General features: G+C 41.2%; 1 protein-coding gene and 1 non-coding gene across 12 annotated transcripts in view; both read left to right on the forward strand.

Annotated features, from left to right (window-relative positions):
* The first annotated feature begins 4,901 nt into the window (after nucleotides 1–4,901).
* LOC105104714 (zinc finger protein 658) overlaps nucleotides 4,902–21,568 on the forward strand; it is a 79,958-nt gene continuing 63,291 nt past the window's right edge. For 4 of the 11 annotated variants that reach the window (XM_064490044.1, XM_064490048.1, XM_064490049.1 and 1 more), the window contains exons 1-3: nucleotides 4,902–5,225; nucleotides 8,430–8,521; nucleotides 9,003–9,260. The gene's annotated coding sequence lies outside the window, so the exon portion shown is untranslated. Of the gene's footprint in view, nucleotides 5,226–7,453; nucleotides 8,522–9,002; nucleotides 9,261–17,598; nucleotides 17,734–21,568 lie in introns of those variants that run through there. The other 7 variants (XM_064490054.1, XM_064490055.1, XM_064490045.1 and 4 more) reach the window with 6 other exon arrangements.
* LOC116151816 (U2 spliceosomal RNA) lies at nucleotides 7,985–8,167 on the forward strand. Its single transcript, XR_004135396.1, has one exon. It is a non-coding gene; the product is annotated as a U2 spliceosomal RNA (small nuclear RNA).

Raw genomic sequence — 21,568 nt, forward strand, 5'->3', positions numbered from 1 at the left:
GTTCTTTAGCTCCAAGATTTCTTTTCTGCTCCTTTGTATGTTTTTTTCCTTCAACATTTTCTGTCTTTGTTGAACTTCTCCTTTTGTTCTTGTACTGTTTCCCTCATTTTGTTAAATTGTTTCTTTGTTCACTTGGAGCGCTCTGAGCTGCTTTAGTATGGTTCTTTTGATGCCTCCTTCGACAGTGTGCCAAGACAGTTTGGTTTCATTTTGTGTACTCCACCTTCTGGTCCATGTTAGAGCCAGTCAATTAAACAAACTGCTAGAGCTCTTTGTACCCCATGGAGATGCGACATTGAATAGAAAATCTCTGTGGAGTGAGCCAAATCAATATATTCTACCTGATTGGACTCGATGTTTCTTCCACCATCATCCCAAGATCTTGATATCCACTTCTTCACAATTTCCCTGGATTTCTTTCTGTATGAACTGGGGGAAGGATGCAGTTGTTTTGGAGTGCAATACAGTTTCTCAGAGATCACATTTCGTACCTCGTGCTTGGGACCTGCTGAGAACTGAGTCTACTAGTAGGTCTGAAAGCCAAGAGGGCCGGTGTGTGTGGATCTCGAGAAGGATCAGCAGTGCCTTGCAAGTCAGTGACCTCAGGGGAGACCATTATAGGATTCAGGAAAAGCAGAGTTAACCCCCTCAGACCAAGATGGGAGGGCTTCATTTAATGGCAAACAGACTCTGCACAATTTTGATTTAAGTGTTCCAGCTTAACCAGGAACGGCCCATATGGCCCCATTCCAATTTTCTGGGTCCCATGCCATTACTTGGACTGATGCATGGATGGGAATTCAATTTGTGTAGTAGTTCAGCCACTTTCAGGATGAGACTCTGGGTTAGGTTTTCAGAAATCTCAGTCTCAGAGGTACCAGAAATAAAGTTTTATTTCAAGGAAGATAGGAAATTTCAGGTCAATTAATATGGTTCTTGAGTTGGAAATCTGCTTGACTTAAGTTCATCTTTTTCTTTCCTCATTTAATCTAATGAATTAGAAGCAATAAGCTAATTTCATTACATTTGTTAGTTTGTCAAAATGATGTAAAGTCTCAAATACATAGTCATGTAGACCTTGCCTTTTATAAACATTTGATGAGAAATATTCTGTAGTGGTATTTCGTGTATATACACACACACACACACACACACACACACACACACACACACACACACACGTATATATGTATATATGCACATGTATATATATGTCTTTGTAATGAACTATCAGTACGCTCTTTAATAGTAGAAATAAGGTCACTAGTGTCTTTAATTCTAATCAGATTAGAAAACCAGTTCTAGAAAACCAAGAACCACTTAAGTAAACACATCTTTACTATTCTGTTCCTTTAGAACCATTCTGGGTACCAAAACCTGTATTAGAGTTTTCCAGAGAAAAGGAACATAATGTATTTATAACATGAACACATACACGTATACACACATATTTATGTGTATGTATATATACACACAGAGAGACATGTAATGTGTACTTAACATCTGTCATCATACATAGTTACAAATTTTTTCTTAAGGTGAGAATTTTTAAGATCTACTTTCTTAACAACTTTCAAATATGCAATACAGTATTATCAACTGTAGTCACTATGCTATACGTTACATTCCTAGGACTTATTTTATTTATGTTATAACTGGAAGTTTGTGCCTTTGACCATTTTTACCCATTTCTCCCAGATCATGGGCTTTCAGTGGTTTCACTTCCTGTGCTCTCTCCTCTGCCTTCTTACCTACGCCAATCTGTGGTTCCTCTTCACAACCTCCCCACACAGAGACAAGACCTGCAGGCTGTACACTATAAAATCTTGAGCACCTTAGACAGTAATGATGAAACACTGAGAGAAAAAAAGGTGTCTAGTGAATAATCTGACCCTGAAGCCTCAACATCTAGTGAGTTGAAAGTATTGACCAGCAACCTCTTGATAAGAAGGTATTTCCTCAAAGCTGATTCTTTTCAGTTGGCCAAGCTAAGTGCATTACTGGTATGTTTTTCAGCTCAGAGTAAATAACATTTTAATTTCACTTTTTTAGTGTTCATTGTTAGTATATAGAAAAAACCTTATGTTTAAAATCTTTGCAATTAAAGGAAAGGAGTTTGAGCACATTGTATAAGACATGGCCCCAGCAATAGTTCTCATAAAAGTCTGTTTTGGGATTCCATTGAGCTAAAGCAGAACAGCTCTTCATTCACCCACATACTGCATTAATAACATCAAAAGTCCATGGCTGTGTATTTGAGATATTTTTCTGGAGTTAGACATAGTGTAAGTAAAAATGGGCAACTTTTAAAGTGGAGGAAGAACTCTAGACATGAAATAGGAAAATCATGCAGTTGCTTGAAGCAGGATTATGACATTCTGCCTCCAAATCCCAAATCAGCTCCTGCCTCATGGATATATGACCTTCCCAATACACCTGCAGATCTTGCCTTGCAGTTTTCTTAGGTAAGCATGCATGCACACACACACACACGCATACGCATATGTGCACACACATGCATGCTCCTGTGAACACACAGAGAATATATTGTTCATAGAGCTGTGTCTAGAGATCCCCTCAGAGGAGAAAGGTTGATTTTAATTTTCTTTAAGAGTTCTTAATTTTGAGACACCTAGACTCCTATCCTCCAGTAAAACATGCTATAAACCCAAGTACCAGCCAGTCTGTAATTTCTGTCTTGTTTCTTAGAAAATGACCAAATAAAATGAGGGAAAAAAATGTGCAAACAGTATTTGAAAATACGTTAGCCACTATATCTAGATTCTGCCCTGTAATAAATTTGGCAAGTGTAGAATTTTTTTTTGCAAGATCTGAACATGATCGTAATACTGAGCTCATATGGTAGATATTGGCCTGTTACTGTATCAGTTAAAAATGATTGGTTTTGATGTTGTCAGACATGACCAAGGCCTGTATGTTCCTCAGTTTTCACATCTTTTACATGTTTGAGAGAAAATGTTTATGTAGTACACGTAATTCAGAATGTTCCCTAAGATAGTAAGGAAAGCTTTCCTTTTGTATGTTTCTCTTTACCATTTCTGCTGTTAATAGAGAAGCATTCTTGGCCAAAAAGAAACATTACTTTTCCTGTCCCTTCTGTGCCACTTCCTGTGGGAGCTTTAGCACACCTTGAGCCTTACCCTGTCTAGAACCAACATCTCTCAATATATATTTTTTCCTTTTATTCATTTCCTCCTGAAAAGTTGATGCCAGGGCATGAGCATCTGAGTGACTTTGATTTTTAAGGTGAGGTTTCCATACCTGGAAGAGTGTCAGGCAGTCAGAACGTACTTGTTTCATAACGGGACCACGATCTTAACTTCTTTTGAGAGCACAAGGGAACAGAGAGGTTGGTTTGTTTTGTTGTTTGTTATTTGAGATATAGAAATTACATATCTTAGGGTTCTCTACATTGCATTTTCAGGTGCTATTTTGTGTGAAGTCTGAATTATGTAAAAGAATCTGACCTATATATACATCATGACATTTAGGCATTTTTCTTAAGGGCTTTTGCCTGAGAGAATAAATTGGAATCTACATTAGAGTTCTGACATAGAAGGGGCTGTAAGCTATTAACTAATAATTAATAGTTAGCATTCTTATATTTAATCTTAAAATGTATTTTTGTGTATCTGCTGTGTATAGGAGCATTTGATGGTGTACAAACAGTGATATCTACAGCACAGCCTCCATTCTTACAAGAGTGCCAAATTTAGGGGTTTGCCTATCATTGGAATTAAACGTTTTTAAAATTGTTCATTGAGATATAATTCACGTTCAATAAAACTTGCCATTTTAAATAATATAATCCAGGAGATTTTAGTATATTCGTAAAGTAGTGCAACCCTCACCACTCTCTCATTCAATAATGTTTTCATCATCCCCCAAAGAAACCCCGCACCCATTAGGAGTCACTCCCCACACTTCCCTCCCCCAGCTCCTGGCAACAACTAATTTATTTTCTGTTTCTATAGATTTGGTTGTTCTGGATGTTTCATATAAATGGAATCATAGAATATATGGTCTTTTGTGTCTGTTTTCTTTTACTTTGTGTTAATATTTTCAAGGTTCACCCATGTTATGGCCCAAATCAGTAATACTTCACTCTCCTTTAAGGTTGAATAATATTCTGCTGTATGGAAATATGACATTTTGTTTATTCATTCATCAGTTGATGGGCATTTTAGTTATTCCTATCACTAGAATTAATTAATATTTTTGGTCTGTGTGCATCTTTGATAGATTTTGATGATAAAATTGCTGTGTATTAAAACTAGCGACTACCTCAGTGTCATACCTTTAAAGATGAAGAAACCACAAACATTCACATTCAAATCGATGGCTCTAGAGTTTAAAAACATTCCCAGATTTTCACCATTTCATCCCACTATTTCTCAATCATTGGAAACTTAACCTGATCTCAATGTTTGAGAATCTGTTTCTGTGGGAAATTTTGTTCATGAAATGAATTTTGGACTTACCGCACAATAGAACCGAGTGAAACAACATGTTTAAGTCCCTTCGTCCCATCCTATTAGCTATGCCGGTGTACAGTGATACAGCCCAAGGATTCAGGGCCTTCAGCCACACCCTCCCTAGTCCTCTAGTCATGGGCCAAGGATCTGGAGCACCTACGCTTTTTCTTTCAAGTTTTTCTTTAATAGACTTTATTTTTGTAGAGCAGTTTCAGGTTCACAGCAGAATTGAGCAGAAAATAACAGATTTCGCACATAACCCTCCCCACCCACACATACGTACACTCCTACCCTCAACATCCCTCATCACTTTGGCATACTTGATACAATCGATCCGTGCGCGTGCGCTGCCTGGCCACGCCCCGGCGCCCTCCTCAGCCACGCCCCTCCCTCCGCCCGCCTGACGGGCAGGCAGGCAGGCAGGCTGCCGTTGGTCGAGCGGACGGCGGCTCCGCCGGGCTTGCCGAGCGGTGCCCGTCCTGCTCCCTCCGGCAGCGGCGGCGGCTGCAGCGGCAGCGGCGCGGTGCCTCCAAAAGGCGCGGAGCTGGCCGGGCGGCGGCCGCGGAGCTTGGTGCCCAGCGCGGCGGCGGCGGCGGCGGCGGCGGCCCGGGAGACAACATGGCGGCGGAGGCGGGTGCGCGCCCCGAGGTGCTCCGTGGGCAGGTGTTCGACAGGGGGCCGCGCTCCAGCAACCTGCCACCTCGGCGAGGGCTCCCACGGCGTCGTGTGGTGAGTGTCCGCGCCCCGCGTGCCGGCCGCGCCCGCCCGCGCGGGCCCCCGCCCGGCCTCGGCTGGCGCAGCTGCGGCAGCTGCGGCGTCGGCCCCGGCCCCGGCCCCGCGAGCCGAACCCCGAGCCTGGCGGCGACCCCGACTCCAGGCGGGCTGTCCCACCATCCGCGCGCCGGGGCCTCGGGCGGGGCCTGGCCGCTCGTGCTGGGGCGTTGCTCGCGTCGCTTCCCGGGTGGGCCCTCGCTGGGCGCGAGAGGGGATGGGTGGGGGTGGAGGACGGGACCCCCATGTCAGGAACCGCCCCACCCCTCCCCCGGGTGCTGGCTTTAGTTTACACTTTTAAAAAACTGTTTCATACAAATCAATTATATGAATATTTTAATGTAGCTGAATTATCTGTTCCCTTCTTTTGGACATTTAAGTTATTTCCAATTTTCGGCTATTAAATAATGTTGCTATGTATTCTTGTTACTTCCTTGGAAAGACATGTTAAGAGTTTCTCTGAAGACGCATACATGAGAGCACAGTGTCTGGTCCGTAGGCGTGGGTGGCTTCAACCTGATTGTGTTACACCGCATCGTGTTCTGAAGCTGTTCAGTGCTGTCTTATATTCCCAGCAGCAGGGATGAGTTCTTGTTCCTCATCTTCGTGTTTTTCACCATTTGTTTGGTTTGTGGTGAAATTTCAGAGGGGTTTGGCCTCCTAGTGAGCACGAGCATCTTTTCCTGTGTTGACTGGCCACTGGTGCCTCCTTTTCTGTGACTTGACTGTTCAGAGTAGTTCCCTACTTTTGATTTGGGCTGTTTCTGTTACTGATTTGTAAAGATTCCATTTTGGGAACATTTATCTCTTTAATCCAATTGGAATTAGTTTTATTTGAATGTTGGGAGGTAAGGATAAATTTTTGCCTGAGTTATCTTTTTTCAGTGTTTTATTGTCAACATTCCTGGCATATTATTTTTTTATTTTGTTTTGTTTTGTTTTTTGCTTCTAAATACAACTATATATCTGGACTTGGACTTTATAGCAAACTCAGTGTTTTTTTCAAAAAGAACTATTATATAAGCGATAATTATGGTATAATAAGAAATGTTATTATGGTATAAGGTATTATATGGTATAATACTTAAGGGATAATTGTAAGTTATGTTATCAAATTATAAAATTTACTGCATATATTTAAAGTGTAAAAGTTGGTAAGTTTTGACATACATGCACAGCCATGAAGCCACTGCCATGTTCCAAATCCCAAACATACCTGTCACCCCCAGAGTTCCCTTGTGGCTCACTGTAATCCCTGTCTCCTGCCCCTCCCTGTCTTCCCCCTCCTCCTGTACCCAGGCAACCACTTAGCTGTTTTCTATCATAGATTTGTTTGCATATTCTAGAATTCATGTAAATTGAATCGTACAGAATACATACTGAATTCTTTCACTCAGCATAATTATTTTGAGTTTGATCCCTAATGTTGTATGTATCAATAGTCTATTTCTTTTTATTGCTGAGTAGTGGTATAGAGATCACAGTTATGTAACCATTCATCTACTGAAAGGCATGTGAGTAGTCTCCAGTTTCGACAAACACAAATAAATGTTGTCTGTCCAAACATTCATGAAGAATCTTTGTGTAAACATATACTTTCATTTCTTTTGGATAAATACCTGGCCCTGGAATGGCTGCGTTGTACGATAGAGTGTATATTTTTTAATGAAACTCACAAAGGGTTTTGCAGAGTGGCTGCACTGTGTCACATTCCCACGAGCAGTAGATGAGAGTTCCAGATGCTCCGTGTATTTGTCAGCAGTTAGTAGTACTATTTTAACTTCAGACATTTTCATAGCTGCGTAGTGGCTTCTTACTCTGTTTTACTTGGCATTTGCCTGATGACTGATGATGCTGAGAATCTTTCCATGTGCTTATTTTACCATCTGTGTATCTTCTTTGGTGAAATGTCTTCTCAAATCTTGGCCTATTTAAAAAGTTGATTTCTTATGTTTTTATTATTGAATTTTGAAAGTTCATCATATATTCTGTATAGAAGTCCATTATCAGATATTTGATTTATGAATATTTTCTCTGTGGCTTTTGATTCTCTTAATAGTGTCTTTCAAAGAGAATTTCTTACCTTTGGTGAAGTCCAAGTTTCAGTTTTTTTCTCTCATGAATTTAACTTTTGGTGATGTATTTAAGAAATATTTCCTAAAATGAAAATCAAAAAGAGTTTCATATGTTTTTTTCTTTTTAGAAGTTTTATAATTTTTACTTTATGTTTAGTTTTATACCCTGTTTTGGGTAAATTTTTATACTTGGTACCAGGTCTAGATACAAGTACAATTTTTTTCTCATAAAAATATCCAAATTTTCCAGCACTATTCTTGAAAAGACAACGCTTTCTTTACTGAATTTCCTATGCACCTTTGTAGTAAATTAGTTGTGTATGGGTATTTATATGGACTCTGTTTTTTTCAACTTCTCTCTTTACCTATCTTGATGCCAATACCACATAGTCTTGATTACTGTAGCTTTATAATCAAGTCTGGAACTTAGAAGTATAAATCCTGTGACATTTTCTTCAAGTTGTTTTATTTATGCTAAAACATAGTTATTCTAGTTATTCTTTGCATTTCCACATGGATTTTAGAATGAGGTTGTCAATTTTCACACACACACAAGACACAAAAAAGCCAGCTGTGATTTTGATTGGAACTGAGTTGAATCTACATCAGTTCAAGGAGAACTTACATGTAAATAACATTCTGATCACTTCTCGGACTTTTGGCTAAGATCAAGTGTAGTCTCCGTTCTTATCAGTTTAATAGCACTCTGTCATCCAATATATGAACGCAATCTGTCTCTCCATTTTTATGGGACTTCTTAATTTCTGTCTGTCAGCATTATTTTGTAGTACACAGGTCTTACGCATCTTGTCAGATTTACCCTTCTGTGTTTCATATTTTTGATGCTATTTAAGGTACTTTAAAATTTCAGTTTTCAGTTGTCTGTTGATATAATTTAGAAATACAGTTAGTTTATGTATGATGACCTTGTATCTGGTAATTTTGCAAAACCTACTTCTCAGTCCTAGTAGTTTTGTAGATTCTGTCATATTTTCTACGTAGATGATTATGTTATTTGTAAATCAGTGTAGTTTACTCCTTTCCATTCTTCATGTCTTTAATTTATTTTTCTTACCTCGTTGCACAGGCGAAAACATCAGTGCAGTGATGAATTTAAGTGGTGAGAGTGGACATCCTTTCCTTGTTCCTGATCTTATGGGCAGTGCTTTCCTCCTAAGTGTAAGTTTTATACCTGCCCTTTCTCAGCTTGACAAACTTCCCTTCTATTCCTTGTTCAGTGAGTTTTTATTTGGAATGAGTGTTGGGTTTTGTCAGCTGTTTTTTGGCATCTGTAAAGATGCTAATACGTGTTTTTCTTTTTTAATCTTTCTTTTGGTAAATTATATTGATTGTTTTCCTGTTAAACCATCCTTGTATTTCTGTTAATACAATGCACTGACTTTATTCAGATTTCTCCACTTTTACCTTCACTTTGTGAGTATATGTATGTGTTTTTGGGTTTTTTTTTTTTAAACATTTTTTATTGATTTGTAGTCATTTTACAATGTTGTGTCAAATTCCAGTGTAGAGCACAGTTTTTCAGTTATACATGAACATATATATATTTTCATTGTCACATTTTTTTCTCTGTGAGCTACAATAAGATCTTGCATATATTTCCCTGTGCTATACAGTATAATCTTGTTTATCTATTCTACAGTTTTGAAGTCCCAGTCTGTCCCTTCGCACCCCCGCACCCCCTTGGCAACCAGTTTGTATTCTATGTCTGTGAGTCTATTTCTGTTTTGTATTTATGCTTTGTTTGTTTTTTGTTTTTGTTTTTGTTTTTGATTCCACATATGAGCGATCTCATATGGTATTTTTCTTTCTCTTTCTGGCTTACTTCACTTAGAATGACATTCTCCAGGAGCATCCATGTTGCTGCAAATGGCGTTATGTTGTCGGTTTTTATGGCTGAGTAAGTAGTATTCCATTGTATAAATAGACCGCATCTTCTTTATCCAGTCATCCATTGATGGACATTTAGGCTGTCTCCATGTCTTGGCTATTGGAAATAGTGCTGCTTTGAACATTGGGGTGCAGGTGTCATCCTGAAGTAGGGTTCCTTCTGGATATATGCCCAGGAGTGGGCTTCCTGGGTCATATGGTAAGTCTATTCGTAGTCTTTTGAGGAACCTCCATACTGTTTTCCACAGTGGCCGCACGAAACTGCATTCCCACCAGCAGTGAAGGAGGGTTGCGTATATGTATGTTTATTTAGTTCTGTGGAACTTATACATGTACGTTCATGTAACTACCAGTATATTCAAAGAAACAGGACAGTTCCATCACAAGGATTCCTTGTGCTATGTTTTTATAGCCATAGCTCACTCCTCCCCAACCTCACTCCCTCCACCTTCCTCTGGCAACTACTAATCTCTTCTGTCTGTACCATTTTGTCATTTCAAGAATGTTATAAAGGAAATAATATTGTATGTTACCTTTTGGGATTGCTTTTTCTCATTCAGCATAATTCTCTTGGGACCCACCCAAATGGATCTCGTGGGTCCATTACGTGTATCAATATTTCATTCCTTTTATTGCTGAGTTGTAGTCTGTGGTATGAGTGTACTACATTTTGTTAAACCATTCACCCATTGAAAGACTTTTGGGTTGTTTACAGTTTGTGGCTAATACAGATAAAACTGTTGTTGTCATTTATGCGTAAGTTTTTGTGTGAACATAGCCGTTTCATTTCTGGGATAAATGCCCAGAAGTGCACATTGCTGGGCCGTGTGGTAAATACACGTTCAGTTTTGTACAAAAGTGCCATAGTCATTTCCAGATCACCTATGCCACTTTACATTCCCACCAGCAGTGCTGGAGTAATCCAGTTTCTCTGTGTTCTTTCCAGAATTTGGTGTTAACACCGTCTTTTACTTTGGCCTTTCTGACAGATTTCTGAAGAGGATGCATTTCTGTGTAGCTGTGAGCCTCTAATAATTTTGTTGTGAGGTCTGTTTTCAGTATGGATGGTTGTCCCATCTTTCTTCTGTGTGTGTTGCCTGTTATCCCTTTAATTTGGGGTGTGGCCAGTGTTGCGATCAGAGCCTGCCCTAGTTGCTGAGCGGGACCTCCTTTTTGTTCTGTGGCTGTCACAGCCCTGACAGGGGTGGGTCTGTTCCCCTTTTCTTTTGCTGGAATGGAGGCTTCCAGACTCATTTCTGAGCTGTGGTGCATGGTAGACAGGAATGGGGCGCTTCAGGGACTCTTTGTTGACTCTGCCCTTGTCCCTGCTTTGGCCGTGGGAATCATTCTGACAGATTTCTAGCAATGTCTCAGTTGGTATGAGTGGGGAGTTTAGTGCAAGCAGTTCCTCTCAGAGAGAGCTGGGTAGCTGAGCATATCTGAGCAAGTGCACTCTATCAAGGCTTTACTCTTGTTGGAAAAGAGACTTGTGTTCTCCCCATGGGCAGCTTAAGAGCTTAGGAGTCCCTGATCATGGGTGGCCATTGCTGTCATTTTGTGAGGTCTTCATGGCTTGTCCTTAGCATCTACTCATTCCCTTCAGATGATGTCTGTCCCTCAGAGCGGTTGCTGGGTGTGAGTATGTCTTAATATCTGATGTGACCACTGAGTGGTCTCGGCAAAGACAATCAAGTGGAGAGAGGAAAAGGATGGTCTCCTGGGTCGGCTCCTGTGGGTGGTCAGCAGGCGGGGACCCACAGACTCAGGTCCAGGGTGTCCACTTGAGCATCTCCAGACACTGCAGTTGGAAAGTGCCAGTTCCTGGCAATTCACCTCAGCTTGGTGGGCCCCGTGAAAGATGTTTGGCTCCTAGAGTAACGGGTAGCATGTATATCATTCATTACTGAAAGTTGATTATTCTTTCTTTTAAGGTGGGGCTTACTTACAGGAAATGCAAAATCTTAAGTGTAGTAGTCTCTGAATTCAAACAATGGATATAACTCGATAACCCAAACTTTATCAAAATACAGATCATTACCCTTGGGGCTCATCCCTGTAAACTCTTGCCCTTATCGGAGGTACCAGTGTTCTGATTTTATTTCACAGTAGATTAGTTCTGCCTGCTGTACAATTTTTCGTAAATGGAATCCTATAATAATACTTTTTTGTGTAAGGTTTCTTTCGCTCAGTATAGCTTTTAAGCACATTGTTGCATACATCAGTAGTGTGTTCTTTGTTTAACACTGAATAGCATTCTGTCATATGAATATAGAACTGTTTATCCATTCTCTTTGATAGACACCTTGATAGCTTCCAGTGTTTAGTCAGTTTGTAAAAGCTGCTATCAACATTCTTATGCTAATTTTTTGTTTGTTTTTGGTAAACCTTTGTTTTGTTTTCTTTGGATAAATACCTAGGGTATGTGCTGGGTATATGAGTTTCCTTCGGTTGATGTAACAATTTACCACAAACTGAGAGGCTTAAAACAAAGAAATTTATTCTATCCCAGTTCAAAATCAACCTGTTTGCAAGGTTAGTTCCGTCTGGAGGTCCTAAAGGCCAAGCTGTTCTTTGCCTTTCTTCTAGCTTCTGGTGGTTGCTGTCAACCTTTGGCTTGTAGCTGCATCACTCCAGCCTGCCCCTGTAGTCACATATCCTTCTTCCTTCTCTGTGTCTCTGCATCCAAATCTCCCTCTCCTTGTACGGATACCAGTCAATGAATTACAGTTCACCCTAATCCGGTAGAACCTCATCTTAGCTTGATTACATCTGCAGACTGTATTTCAATATAAAGCCACATTCATATGTTCCAAGTCAAGATTAATTTTGGTGGGATAATAGTCAACCCAGTACACTGGGTCATAGGGTAACTGTATGTGTAGTTTTATGAGAAATGACTAGATCTTTCCCAAAGTGATTGTACAGTTTCTCATTTCCATGAACAAATGTATGAGGGTTCCTGTCACCTCGCATCCTCCCTGACAGTTTTCATTTTATCTCTGGTGTCGGATGTGTAGTGGTATCTCGTGTGTGTTTCCATCTCCCTGATTGTTACTGATGTGGAACACTTCTATGTGCTTTTTAATCGTATGTGTGTATATATATATATATATATATGTTTACTATAACTTACTTTGTGAATACATTCAGATCTTTTGTATTTTTTAAAATTAAGTTTTATGAATTCTTTATTAATCCTGGATACCAGTCCATTGTCATTTGTCCATTTTGCAAATATCCTCTCTATCTGAAACTTTTCTGTTCCTTTTCTTAACATAACTTTTGATGAGATGTTTAACATTGAGGAAGTCTAATTTTCTTCCCTTTTTAAATTCTTATTGTTATGAAAATAATCTATATTTTCTCTTAAGTGCTGTATGGTTTTAGCTTTTATATTTAGATCTGTGACCCATCTTGAATTAACTTTTGTGTATAGTCTGAGGCAGGAATCAATGTTTTTCTTTTTCATATGGATACAGAGTGGTTCTAGCACCATTTGTTGAAAAGTCTTTCCTTTCCCTCATTGGATTGCTTTGTTGAAAATTCAGTGATGGGCTAAGTATGGGTCTGTTTTCTGTTCACACTTTCTGTTCTGTTGCTTTGATTAATGTGTCTGTCCTTTAACCAAACCACACTGTCTGTATTACTGTAGGATCACAGGAAGCCTTGAAGTCAGGTAGTGTAAGTTCTCTTCCTTTGTTTTCTTTTTCAAGATTGCTTTGTGTAGTCTAGGTCCTCTGAATTTCCACTTAAATTTTAGGATCAGCTTCTCATTTAACAAAAAAGAAGAAAAGAAAATGTGGGCTATGTTTATTATTGAGATTTTAGTGTATCTATATATAACTTGGGGGAGAAATTACATCCTACCAATACCAAGTTTTACAAACCACTACCTAAATCTTTTCAAATTCACTTTAGCAAAATAAAAATTTGTGAGATGCAGCTAAAGCAGAGCTTAGAGGGATAGCTATAGCTGTGAGTGCTTACAGTGGGAAAGAATAAAAGGTCTGTGATCAGTGAGTTAAGCTTTTGCCTTAAGAAGCTAGAAAAAGAGGAGCAAAATAAATACAAAGTGAGTAAAAGGAAGGGAAGAATGAAAATAAGAGCAGGAATCTATGAAATATAACAACAGAAAGATGTGCTAAGCCAAATGCTGATTGTCTGAAAAAATCAACGGAATTATATATTGCTACGTAGACTAATCAAGAAAAAGAGAAAGAAGACATTAATAATCAATCAGGAATGGAAGAGAAGTTACCACTACACTTCAGACTTTAAGACGATACTAAGAGGATATCATGCACAAGTTTATACTAACAGATTGAACACCTTACACGAAATGGATACATTTTTGAAAAATACTGCTGACACAGGATAGCACAATCTGAGAAATACTGTATTTATGAAAGTAATTAAGTTGGTGGTGGATCTACAAACCTGTACTAGTTATAAAAAACATTCCAAACTGAATCCAACCATGTTTAAAAATAATTACACACCATGTGCCCAGTGGAATTTATTTTACATATGCAAAGCTCAGCATTAGAAAATGCATACTGTAGAATACTAGTCACTTCATATTTATGTACCCTCTGATGAGATGGAAGCTTTCTGTTCAACTCTCCTTCTTTGAGTTCTCACCAAAGTCACATTTAATATCCATATTTTTACCAACTGTCCCTTCTTGTAAATTTAGGCTTTTTCTAGTATGCACCTCAAAACTCTTAACAGCCTTCACCACCTAGTTCCAAAGCCACTCCACAATTTTAGATACTTATTATAGCAGCATCCCACTTCTTGGTACCAAAATCAGCATTATGGTTACTGGGTAACAGAACCAATAGGATGTATATGTATACACACACACACACACACAAGAATGTGAGGTGTATTATAAAGAATTGGCTCATATGGTCATGGAGGCTGAGAAGCCCCAAGATCCACGGTCAACAAGAAGACTGAGGAGAGCCTATGGTATAATTCCAGTCCAAAGGCTAGCAGACTCAACAGCCAGGAAAAATCAGTGTTTTAGTTCAATTTTGATAGGAAGAACAAACAAACAAATCCCATCCCCCTCCCCTACCCCTCACCCTCTCCTGTCACAGCTTGAAGGTAGGGTGGAAGTGTTCCCTCTTATTTGGGAGAGGGTCAGTCTTTCACAGTATTCAGGCCTTCAACTGATTGGATGAGGGCCACCCACATTAGGAAGAGCAACCTGCTTTACTTAGTCTTTCCATTTAAATGCTAAAGTCTTCCAAAAACATCCTCAGGGAAATACCCAGAATCATATTTGACTAAATGTTTGGGCATCCTGTGGCCAGTAAAGTTGATAACGTAAAATTAACTATCACAGATGCTAATATTTCTTTTTTTTTTTTTAATTGAAGTATAGTCAGTTTACAGTGTTGTGTCAATTTCTGGTGTATAGCTTAATGTTTCAGTCGTACATGTACATACACACACTTGTTTTCATATTCTTCTTCAAGATACTGAATATAGTTCCCTGTGCTATCCAGTAGAAACTTGTTGTTCATCTATTTTATATATAGTAGTTAGTATCTGCAAATCTCAAACTTCCAATTTATCCCTTCCCACCCCCTTCCCTCGCTAGTAATGTTTTGTATAGCCTTTATTTTTTATCGTCTAAAAATCACTGAGACGATACATTATGAAAGATGTTCAATTTCCAGGGATTAATTCTGATTAATGCTGAAAATGTCTTCTTTATACATGTTTGGACGAAGTTTCAAAATTCTTTAAATTGTTTAAAAGCAGGGAACGCACAGCATTCTTTCTTCTCTGGTAATCAATTCAGTGTCTACGGCCATTCATTTTTTCTCATTGCTATACTTTTTTTTCCTCACAGTTGCAGCTGCAGAAGGAAAAATTTCTTTAAGGGGCCATTAGACGTGATTTTCTTTTTCTAAAGTTTCTTTTGGAACATTTGAGTTCACGTCCAATTACTGAAGTAATTACTGGTCTGAAAAACCAGTTGGCACAAGAGCAGCTGTAGATTGTAAAATGGTTTATAAACTGAGTAATTTGAATACATCGTGTAAATTTTTATGATTAACTGAAAAGCATTACCTTGATAAAATTTTACTTTTTATTTCTCCCTTTATTGAGCAACTTCTGTATGTTTAAAACCATGTTAAGGATTAGGGTTTCCCAAAGTGGACATTGTAATTCTTGTCATTTTTAGTTAAAATTTGACACATTACTAGATAGGCACAAAAATGATGCTCAGTGCTCTTCTTAGAGGCTGTGACTCCCAGAAGAGCAGCGTTAACTGTTTCTGAATCAGTCGCCACATTGAACACAGAAGACCCTGAATGGCACACCTACAACGATATGCAGTTTACCACTGATCTTAGACTTTGTGATCCAGCAGGAACACAAACAAGCCAAGGAGAAGGCAGTGGCTGCCTTTCTCTCCCCATCAAATCCCAGACAAGTAGACAGTAGTGCAATACGGGAAGCTCAGCTGTCAGAACTCCAGAATTACAACCATGTATTTATTGGAAGCTGCTGGCCAGAAACGTACATACCTGCCCGTGAGTTTTGAAAATGTGGACAGCCTAACTCCACAAAATAAACTGATAGTTCACTGAGCTAAACTAGAGTACACTCGCTGATGAGAAAGCAACCACGGTGGGTGCCTGATGGCCGGAACTGCACGCCAAGACTGAAGGGATGTTCACTTTCACAGTGGAAGTCCAGTAGGGTCAGCACTTACGAATACTTACCAAGGCCATTTCACAGGAACCTCTAGATGCAGCAACACAGGCACACCCATACAGAGGATGGGGAGGGGAGGGGAACTACGTTTAATAAGCAGTTCGCTGAGGAGGAAACGTAGGGGGTTGAAGTGTTAGGAAGGGATTGCATGGTGGCTGTTCTTGTCAGTATTGAAAGCTAGCATCTGAGACCAGGTGGAATCAGTACTCTGTAAAGGGTCACATAGTAAATATTTTAGGCTTTATGTTCTTTGTTGCAAGTACTCACCTTTGCCATTGTGTGTGAAAGCTGCCATGGACACTACGTAAAGACTGAGTGTGGTTGTGGTCCAGTAGACCTTCATCTGCAAAACAGCTGGCTGGCTGTAGTTTGCTGACCCATGTTGTTGGTAGTTCATAAAATACACCTCTTTTTTGGTTGGTGAAGAAAGCATCGGGTGAGTCTGGAAAGCCTAGTGTACTGAGTTTATTTAAGGTTCATGATATTTTCCATCAGCTTCAGGTGGACAGAAGTAAGTGAAATGGAATAAGGCAAACAAGTTTGATATCTCCCTGAGCTATTTTAGGTGGAAGAATTTCCTTTCACAGCAGTTTTTGAAACACTGAGAAAAGCAGGTCTAGAACTGATTGGGGTCACCAAGGGCCAGAATCCTTTAAGGGGTTGCAGGCCTAGACTGAGTCTCTGTGTTTCACTGCCAAGTCCACACACCATGAGAGAGAACCCAGCACGTAACCCTCTAGGAAACCCTTGTTTAGGAGAGGAAGCACCTTCAGTTCACTTCCCATTTAGATCTCCCACCACTTCTTTAGACGGCTACACTCCATCCACTCTGCGGCCGAGAGCCCCACAGTATTCAGCCTCTTGGGAGACGTGGGGGGAATCACTGTGTTGCTTGTTCTGGATTCTGGTTCTCTGTGAAGGGAGAGCAATATTATAATGGCCTTCATTCTCTACCCTTCTTAAGCCCTCCAACAGCGGAATGAGAGCCCCAAGCCACACACTTGGCTTCCTACAACACCAGTGATGGGTATTGTCTCTCAACCCCCCAGCCCTGCAACCCTTCGTCCCATCCTATTAGCTATGCCCGTGTACAGTGATACAGCCCAAGGATTCAGGGCCTTCAGCCACACCCTCCCTAGTCCTCTAGTCATGGGCCAAGGATCTGGAGCACCTACGCTTTTTTTTTTTTTTTTTTGAAGTTTTTTTTTAATAGACTTTTTTTTTTTAGAGCAGTTTCAGGTTCACAGCAGAATTGAGCAGAAAATAACAGATTTCGCACATAACCCTCCCCACCCACAGATACATACTCTCCTACCCTCAACATCCCTCATCACTTCGGCATACTTCGTACAATCGATCCGTGCGCGGCCGCGTGTGCTGCCCGGCCACGCCCCGGCGCCCTCCTCGGCCGCGCCCCTCCCTCCACCCGCCTAACGGTCAGGCAGGCAGGCAGGCAGGCTGCCGTTGGTCGAGCGGACGGCGGCTCCGCCGGGCTTCCCGAGCGGTGCCCGTCCTGCTCCCTCCGGCAGCGGCGCGGTGCCTCCAAAAGGCGCGGAGCTGGCCGGGCGGCGGCCGCGGAGCTTGGTGCCCAGCGCGGCGGCGGCGGCGGCGGCGGCGGCGGCCCGGGAGACAACATGGCGGCGGGGGCGTGTGCGCGCCCCGAGGTGCTCCGTGGGCAGGTGTTCGACAGGGGGCCGCGCTCCAGCAACCTGCTACCTCGGCGAGGGCTCCCACGGCGTCGACTGGTGAGTGTCCGCGCCCCGCGTGCTGGCCTCGCCCGCCCGCGCGGGCCCCCGCCCGGCCTCGGCTGTCGCAGCTGCGGCCCCGGCCCCGGCCCCGGCCCCGGCCCCGCGAGCCTAACCCCGAGCCTGGCGTCGACCTCGACTCCAGGCGGGCTGTCCCGCCATCCGCGCGCCGAGGCCTCGGGCGGGGCCGGGCCGCTCGTGCTGGGGCGTTGCTCGCGGCGCTTCCCGGGTCAGCCCTCGCTGGGCGCGAGAGGGGGTGGGTGGGAGTGGAGCATAGGACCCCGGTAGGCACGGACCCCCATGTCAGGAACCGCCCCACCCCACCGCCGGGTGCTGGCCTCGCGGCCCTCCCTTGATGTCTGATTGTGAAGCCGCGAAATCCTTCAGATGCTCGGGGCGGCCGCCGTGGTCTGCGAGGCGTTTCGCAGCGGTGTGTGCGCTCGACCCCAAAATCATCATCTTGTTTGCCCCTCTCGCCTGCGTTTTCCGCAGACGGCTTCGGTTCAGCATGTTCGTGGTGCCGGGGATTCTCTCCTGCGCAGGCTTTCTATAAAGCATGAAGCGGCACCAGTGTTGGTGTGGAATGTTTCACTCTCGAAGTTTTTAAATGGGTTTGGAGATGGTGCTATTGGCGTTTCAGGAAGGATAAGTTAGCATCGCTGTCTTGATTTCTTCAGGAGTCATTTGGTGTTGGGCCTAATTTTAGTTTTTCCCCCGTTTTACTGCGCGTGAGCTCCCTTACTAGCATAAAGGCATCCAGATGTTTTAGCACAAGGACTGTGGACTTCCCCTGTTATACTGCTTTAGTGCTCAGTATGTATGCAGCCCTGCTGGAGTTCTTGGAGAACCACATGCAGGCTCCCTCTTCTGGCTCCAGATCCCTCAGAAGCGTTCGTGGAATGAGGGTGACTGTGTTGTTGTTGTTGTTGTTGTTGTTGTTGTTGTTGTTGTTGTTGTTGTTGTTGTCGTCGTCGTTGTCGTTGTCGTTGTTTTATTAGAACCAATTACCTGTCTTAATTTATGGTGACGGAGAGTTGTGAAAGTGTAGGCTCCCTTATACCTAAACCTTCATGTGAGTGTGTCTTTTGTGTTGAATGAAGGAAGCAAACCGTTTCTGAACACTGCGTGTCAGGTACTGTGCTAGGTACTGTTACCTCATGTTACCTGAACAGCCACCTTGCAGAGAGGGAAGGGCAGTGCTCTCTGTGAGATGAGAAAGTATTTCGAGGTGAAGCCGGTTCCTGAGGTCGCACAACTAAAGAGTCAGGCTTGAGATTGTAGACTGAGATCCCGTTTCCATTGCCAGAGCCCTTTTCATTACTCCCTGTTTTCCTTAGTGTTACTAATAATTTGGGAAATTTAGTGTATTTTACTCTTACAAGCAAATTTATTTCAGAAACGTATTGGAATTTGAATGGTCATAATTTTAGAAATGCATAGAGGGAATGTTTTACCAAGTATGCTAGCTAAGTACAAAGACTACTTAAAATTCTTAAAAAAAAAAAAGGGAAAAAGTTGAATATTTTCATTCTCTTCAGGAACAGAGGGCTTCACTGTATAGAGCTGTGAAGATTCCCTTGAACTCAGAGGCTTAGGAGACATAAAGGAAATTACATTAGGTCAGGTCTAAAGGAAAGAAGGTCCTAGAAGGTAATGGAAAGGTGGTACTGCCCGCAGCATCGCTTCTCAGGCGTAGGTGTGATTGCTGTGCACCTGCTGGTAAGCGTGCCAGTCACCAGGTCCCATTGTGTGAGGCTGGGAATTGCCCGTCACGTCCTTGGGCCCTTAGAAGAAATTAACAGTTAAATGTGTACTGAAGAAAGTCCTTAGTTTCATGACATGTCAGTTGAAAGTTTTTTTTTTTTTTAAATGCGGAAAGAATTTTTCCTAGCCTGAAGGTGATTTAGATCTGGTAACTTTCTATCACTGTTGTTGACTTACGTTACTTAAGTCTATCAGGTGAAATGTCAAGTTCTCTTAGTGTAATTTTTTTTCCTTTCTTAAGGTCCAAGTACAGTACTGGAATTATAATCGTGGGTCCAGATGATAGCTGTTTTTCTGCAGGTTGATGATATTTAATATAAGTTTAATCTATATTGTGCTTTATTAGTATTTAGTAAATGGTGGTTAACAATGCTTGGTTTTTTAAAAACAATGTTTTAATAGACTTTATTCTTTTAGAGCAGTTTCAGGTTCACAACAGAATTGAGCAGAAAATACAGAGTTCGCATATAGCCCTCCCCACCCACACATATATAGTCCCCTACTATCAACATCATTCATCAGTGTGGCATGTTTGGTACAATCGATGAACCAACATGGGCACATTATTATCAACCAAAGTCCGTAGTTTACTTTAGGATTCACTCTTGATGTCGTACATTCTATGGGTTTTGACAAATGCATAATGACACGTAGCCATCACTGTAGTATCATACAGCATAATTTAATTGCCCTAAAACCCCTTTGTGCTCCATCTCTTCATTCCTCCCTCCTTCCTACTCCCCAAACCCTTGGAAACCATGATCTTTTTATTGTTTCTGTAACTGTGCCTTTTCCATAATGTCATTTGTTTGGAATCATACAGTTTGTAGCCTTTTAAGACTGGCTTCTTTCATTTAGTAATGTGTCTTTGAAGTTTCTTCTTTGTCTTTCATGGCTTGATAGATCATTCTTTTTACTGCACATATATTTTTAAGCTTATGTATATGTACTGTTCATTGTTTCTAAGAACGTTTAGAGCTTTAGCTTTTTAAACTTACATAGTTATGAAAGGAATAAAGCCACCACAAAATAAGAATCAACTCAAAGAGATACTTACATCCTGTATTAACAGCAGCATTATTTATAATTGCCAAGACATGGAAGCATCCTACATAACAATGCACGATTTATAAAGGATTTCTTAATTGAAATATTAATAATATTTTAATCACTGATATTTTCAAAAGGTTAATATTTCCAGAAGGACTTAGAGATTTTAAGGAAGAAAATTTTTTTTTCTATTTCTGTATCTGTTCATTAGGAATTTTGCCTTTCTGTGCAAAGTCCTTTGCTAATTATTAGGTAGAGGATATAAAGAATGCTGTTTGAACTGAGCCTTTCTGAGTGCATGTGTTTTTCATAGGAAGACAAAAGGTGCAAGTGACAGTCTAAGCTGTGGAATCCAGTCCTGGAAAAGGACTTAGTTGGTAACTTGTGGAGGACTCTATGGGCAGGACGGAATTTGATTTTATATTTGAGCAATGGAGAAGCATCATAGTTTTTGAGAAGAGGCAGGCACATGAATAGTTTTGAAATTTTGGGAGAATCTAGATCAGAACTGCTGTTAATTACCAGAAGAAACTGAGATGGGGAATCAGGCTATGTGACCTTCTAGAGGTGAAGAGATGTAGTGGCGTGAAGATGGAAATGTTAGAGTTGGTAATGGGATCGTGTCAGAGGAGTGGTGGACTTTTCATCATGGCAGATATGGGATGAAGCAAAGGATGATAAAGTCTTAAAGGGTAAGAGGCTAAAGAAGAATTTGGATTTGGGAGAGATTCTGAGACAGGACCTGGTGATGTGGTATGGGGAAGGCTGTTAATTCTAAGGCTTCTAGCTTGAGGGCACGGTGGTGCCATTATTAGAGGAGGAATACTGTAGGCAGAGGGAGTTTGTTAAGGAGATATAGTGAATTCTGGTTTGGACTTGTTAAGTTTATGATGCCCGTTGGCCCTTTAGGCTATATCCAGAGGGGGTCCTAAATAAGAGGGACATAGAATCTGGAGATGAAAATGTGTAAGTGGTAGTCTGGTGTGGATGAACACAGATTCTTATTTGCAATCATTGGTTA

The sequence above is a fragment of the Camelus dromedarius genome, chromosome 10 (genome assembly GCF_036321535.1).
Source record: "Camelus dromedarius isolate mCamDro1 chromosome 10, mCamDro1.pat, whole genome shotgun sequence".
NCBI classification, from domain to species: domain Eukaryota; kingdom Metazoa; phylum Chordata; class Mammalia; order Artiodactyla; family Camelidae; genus Camelus; species Camelus dromedarius.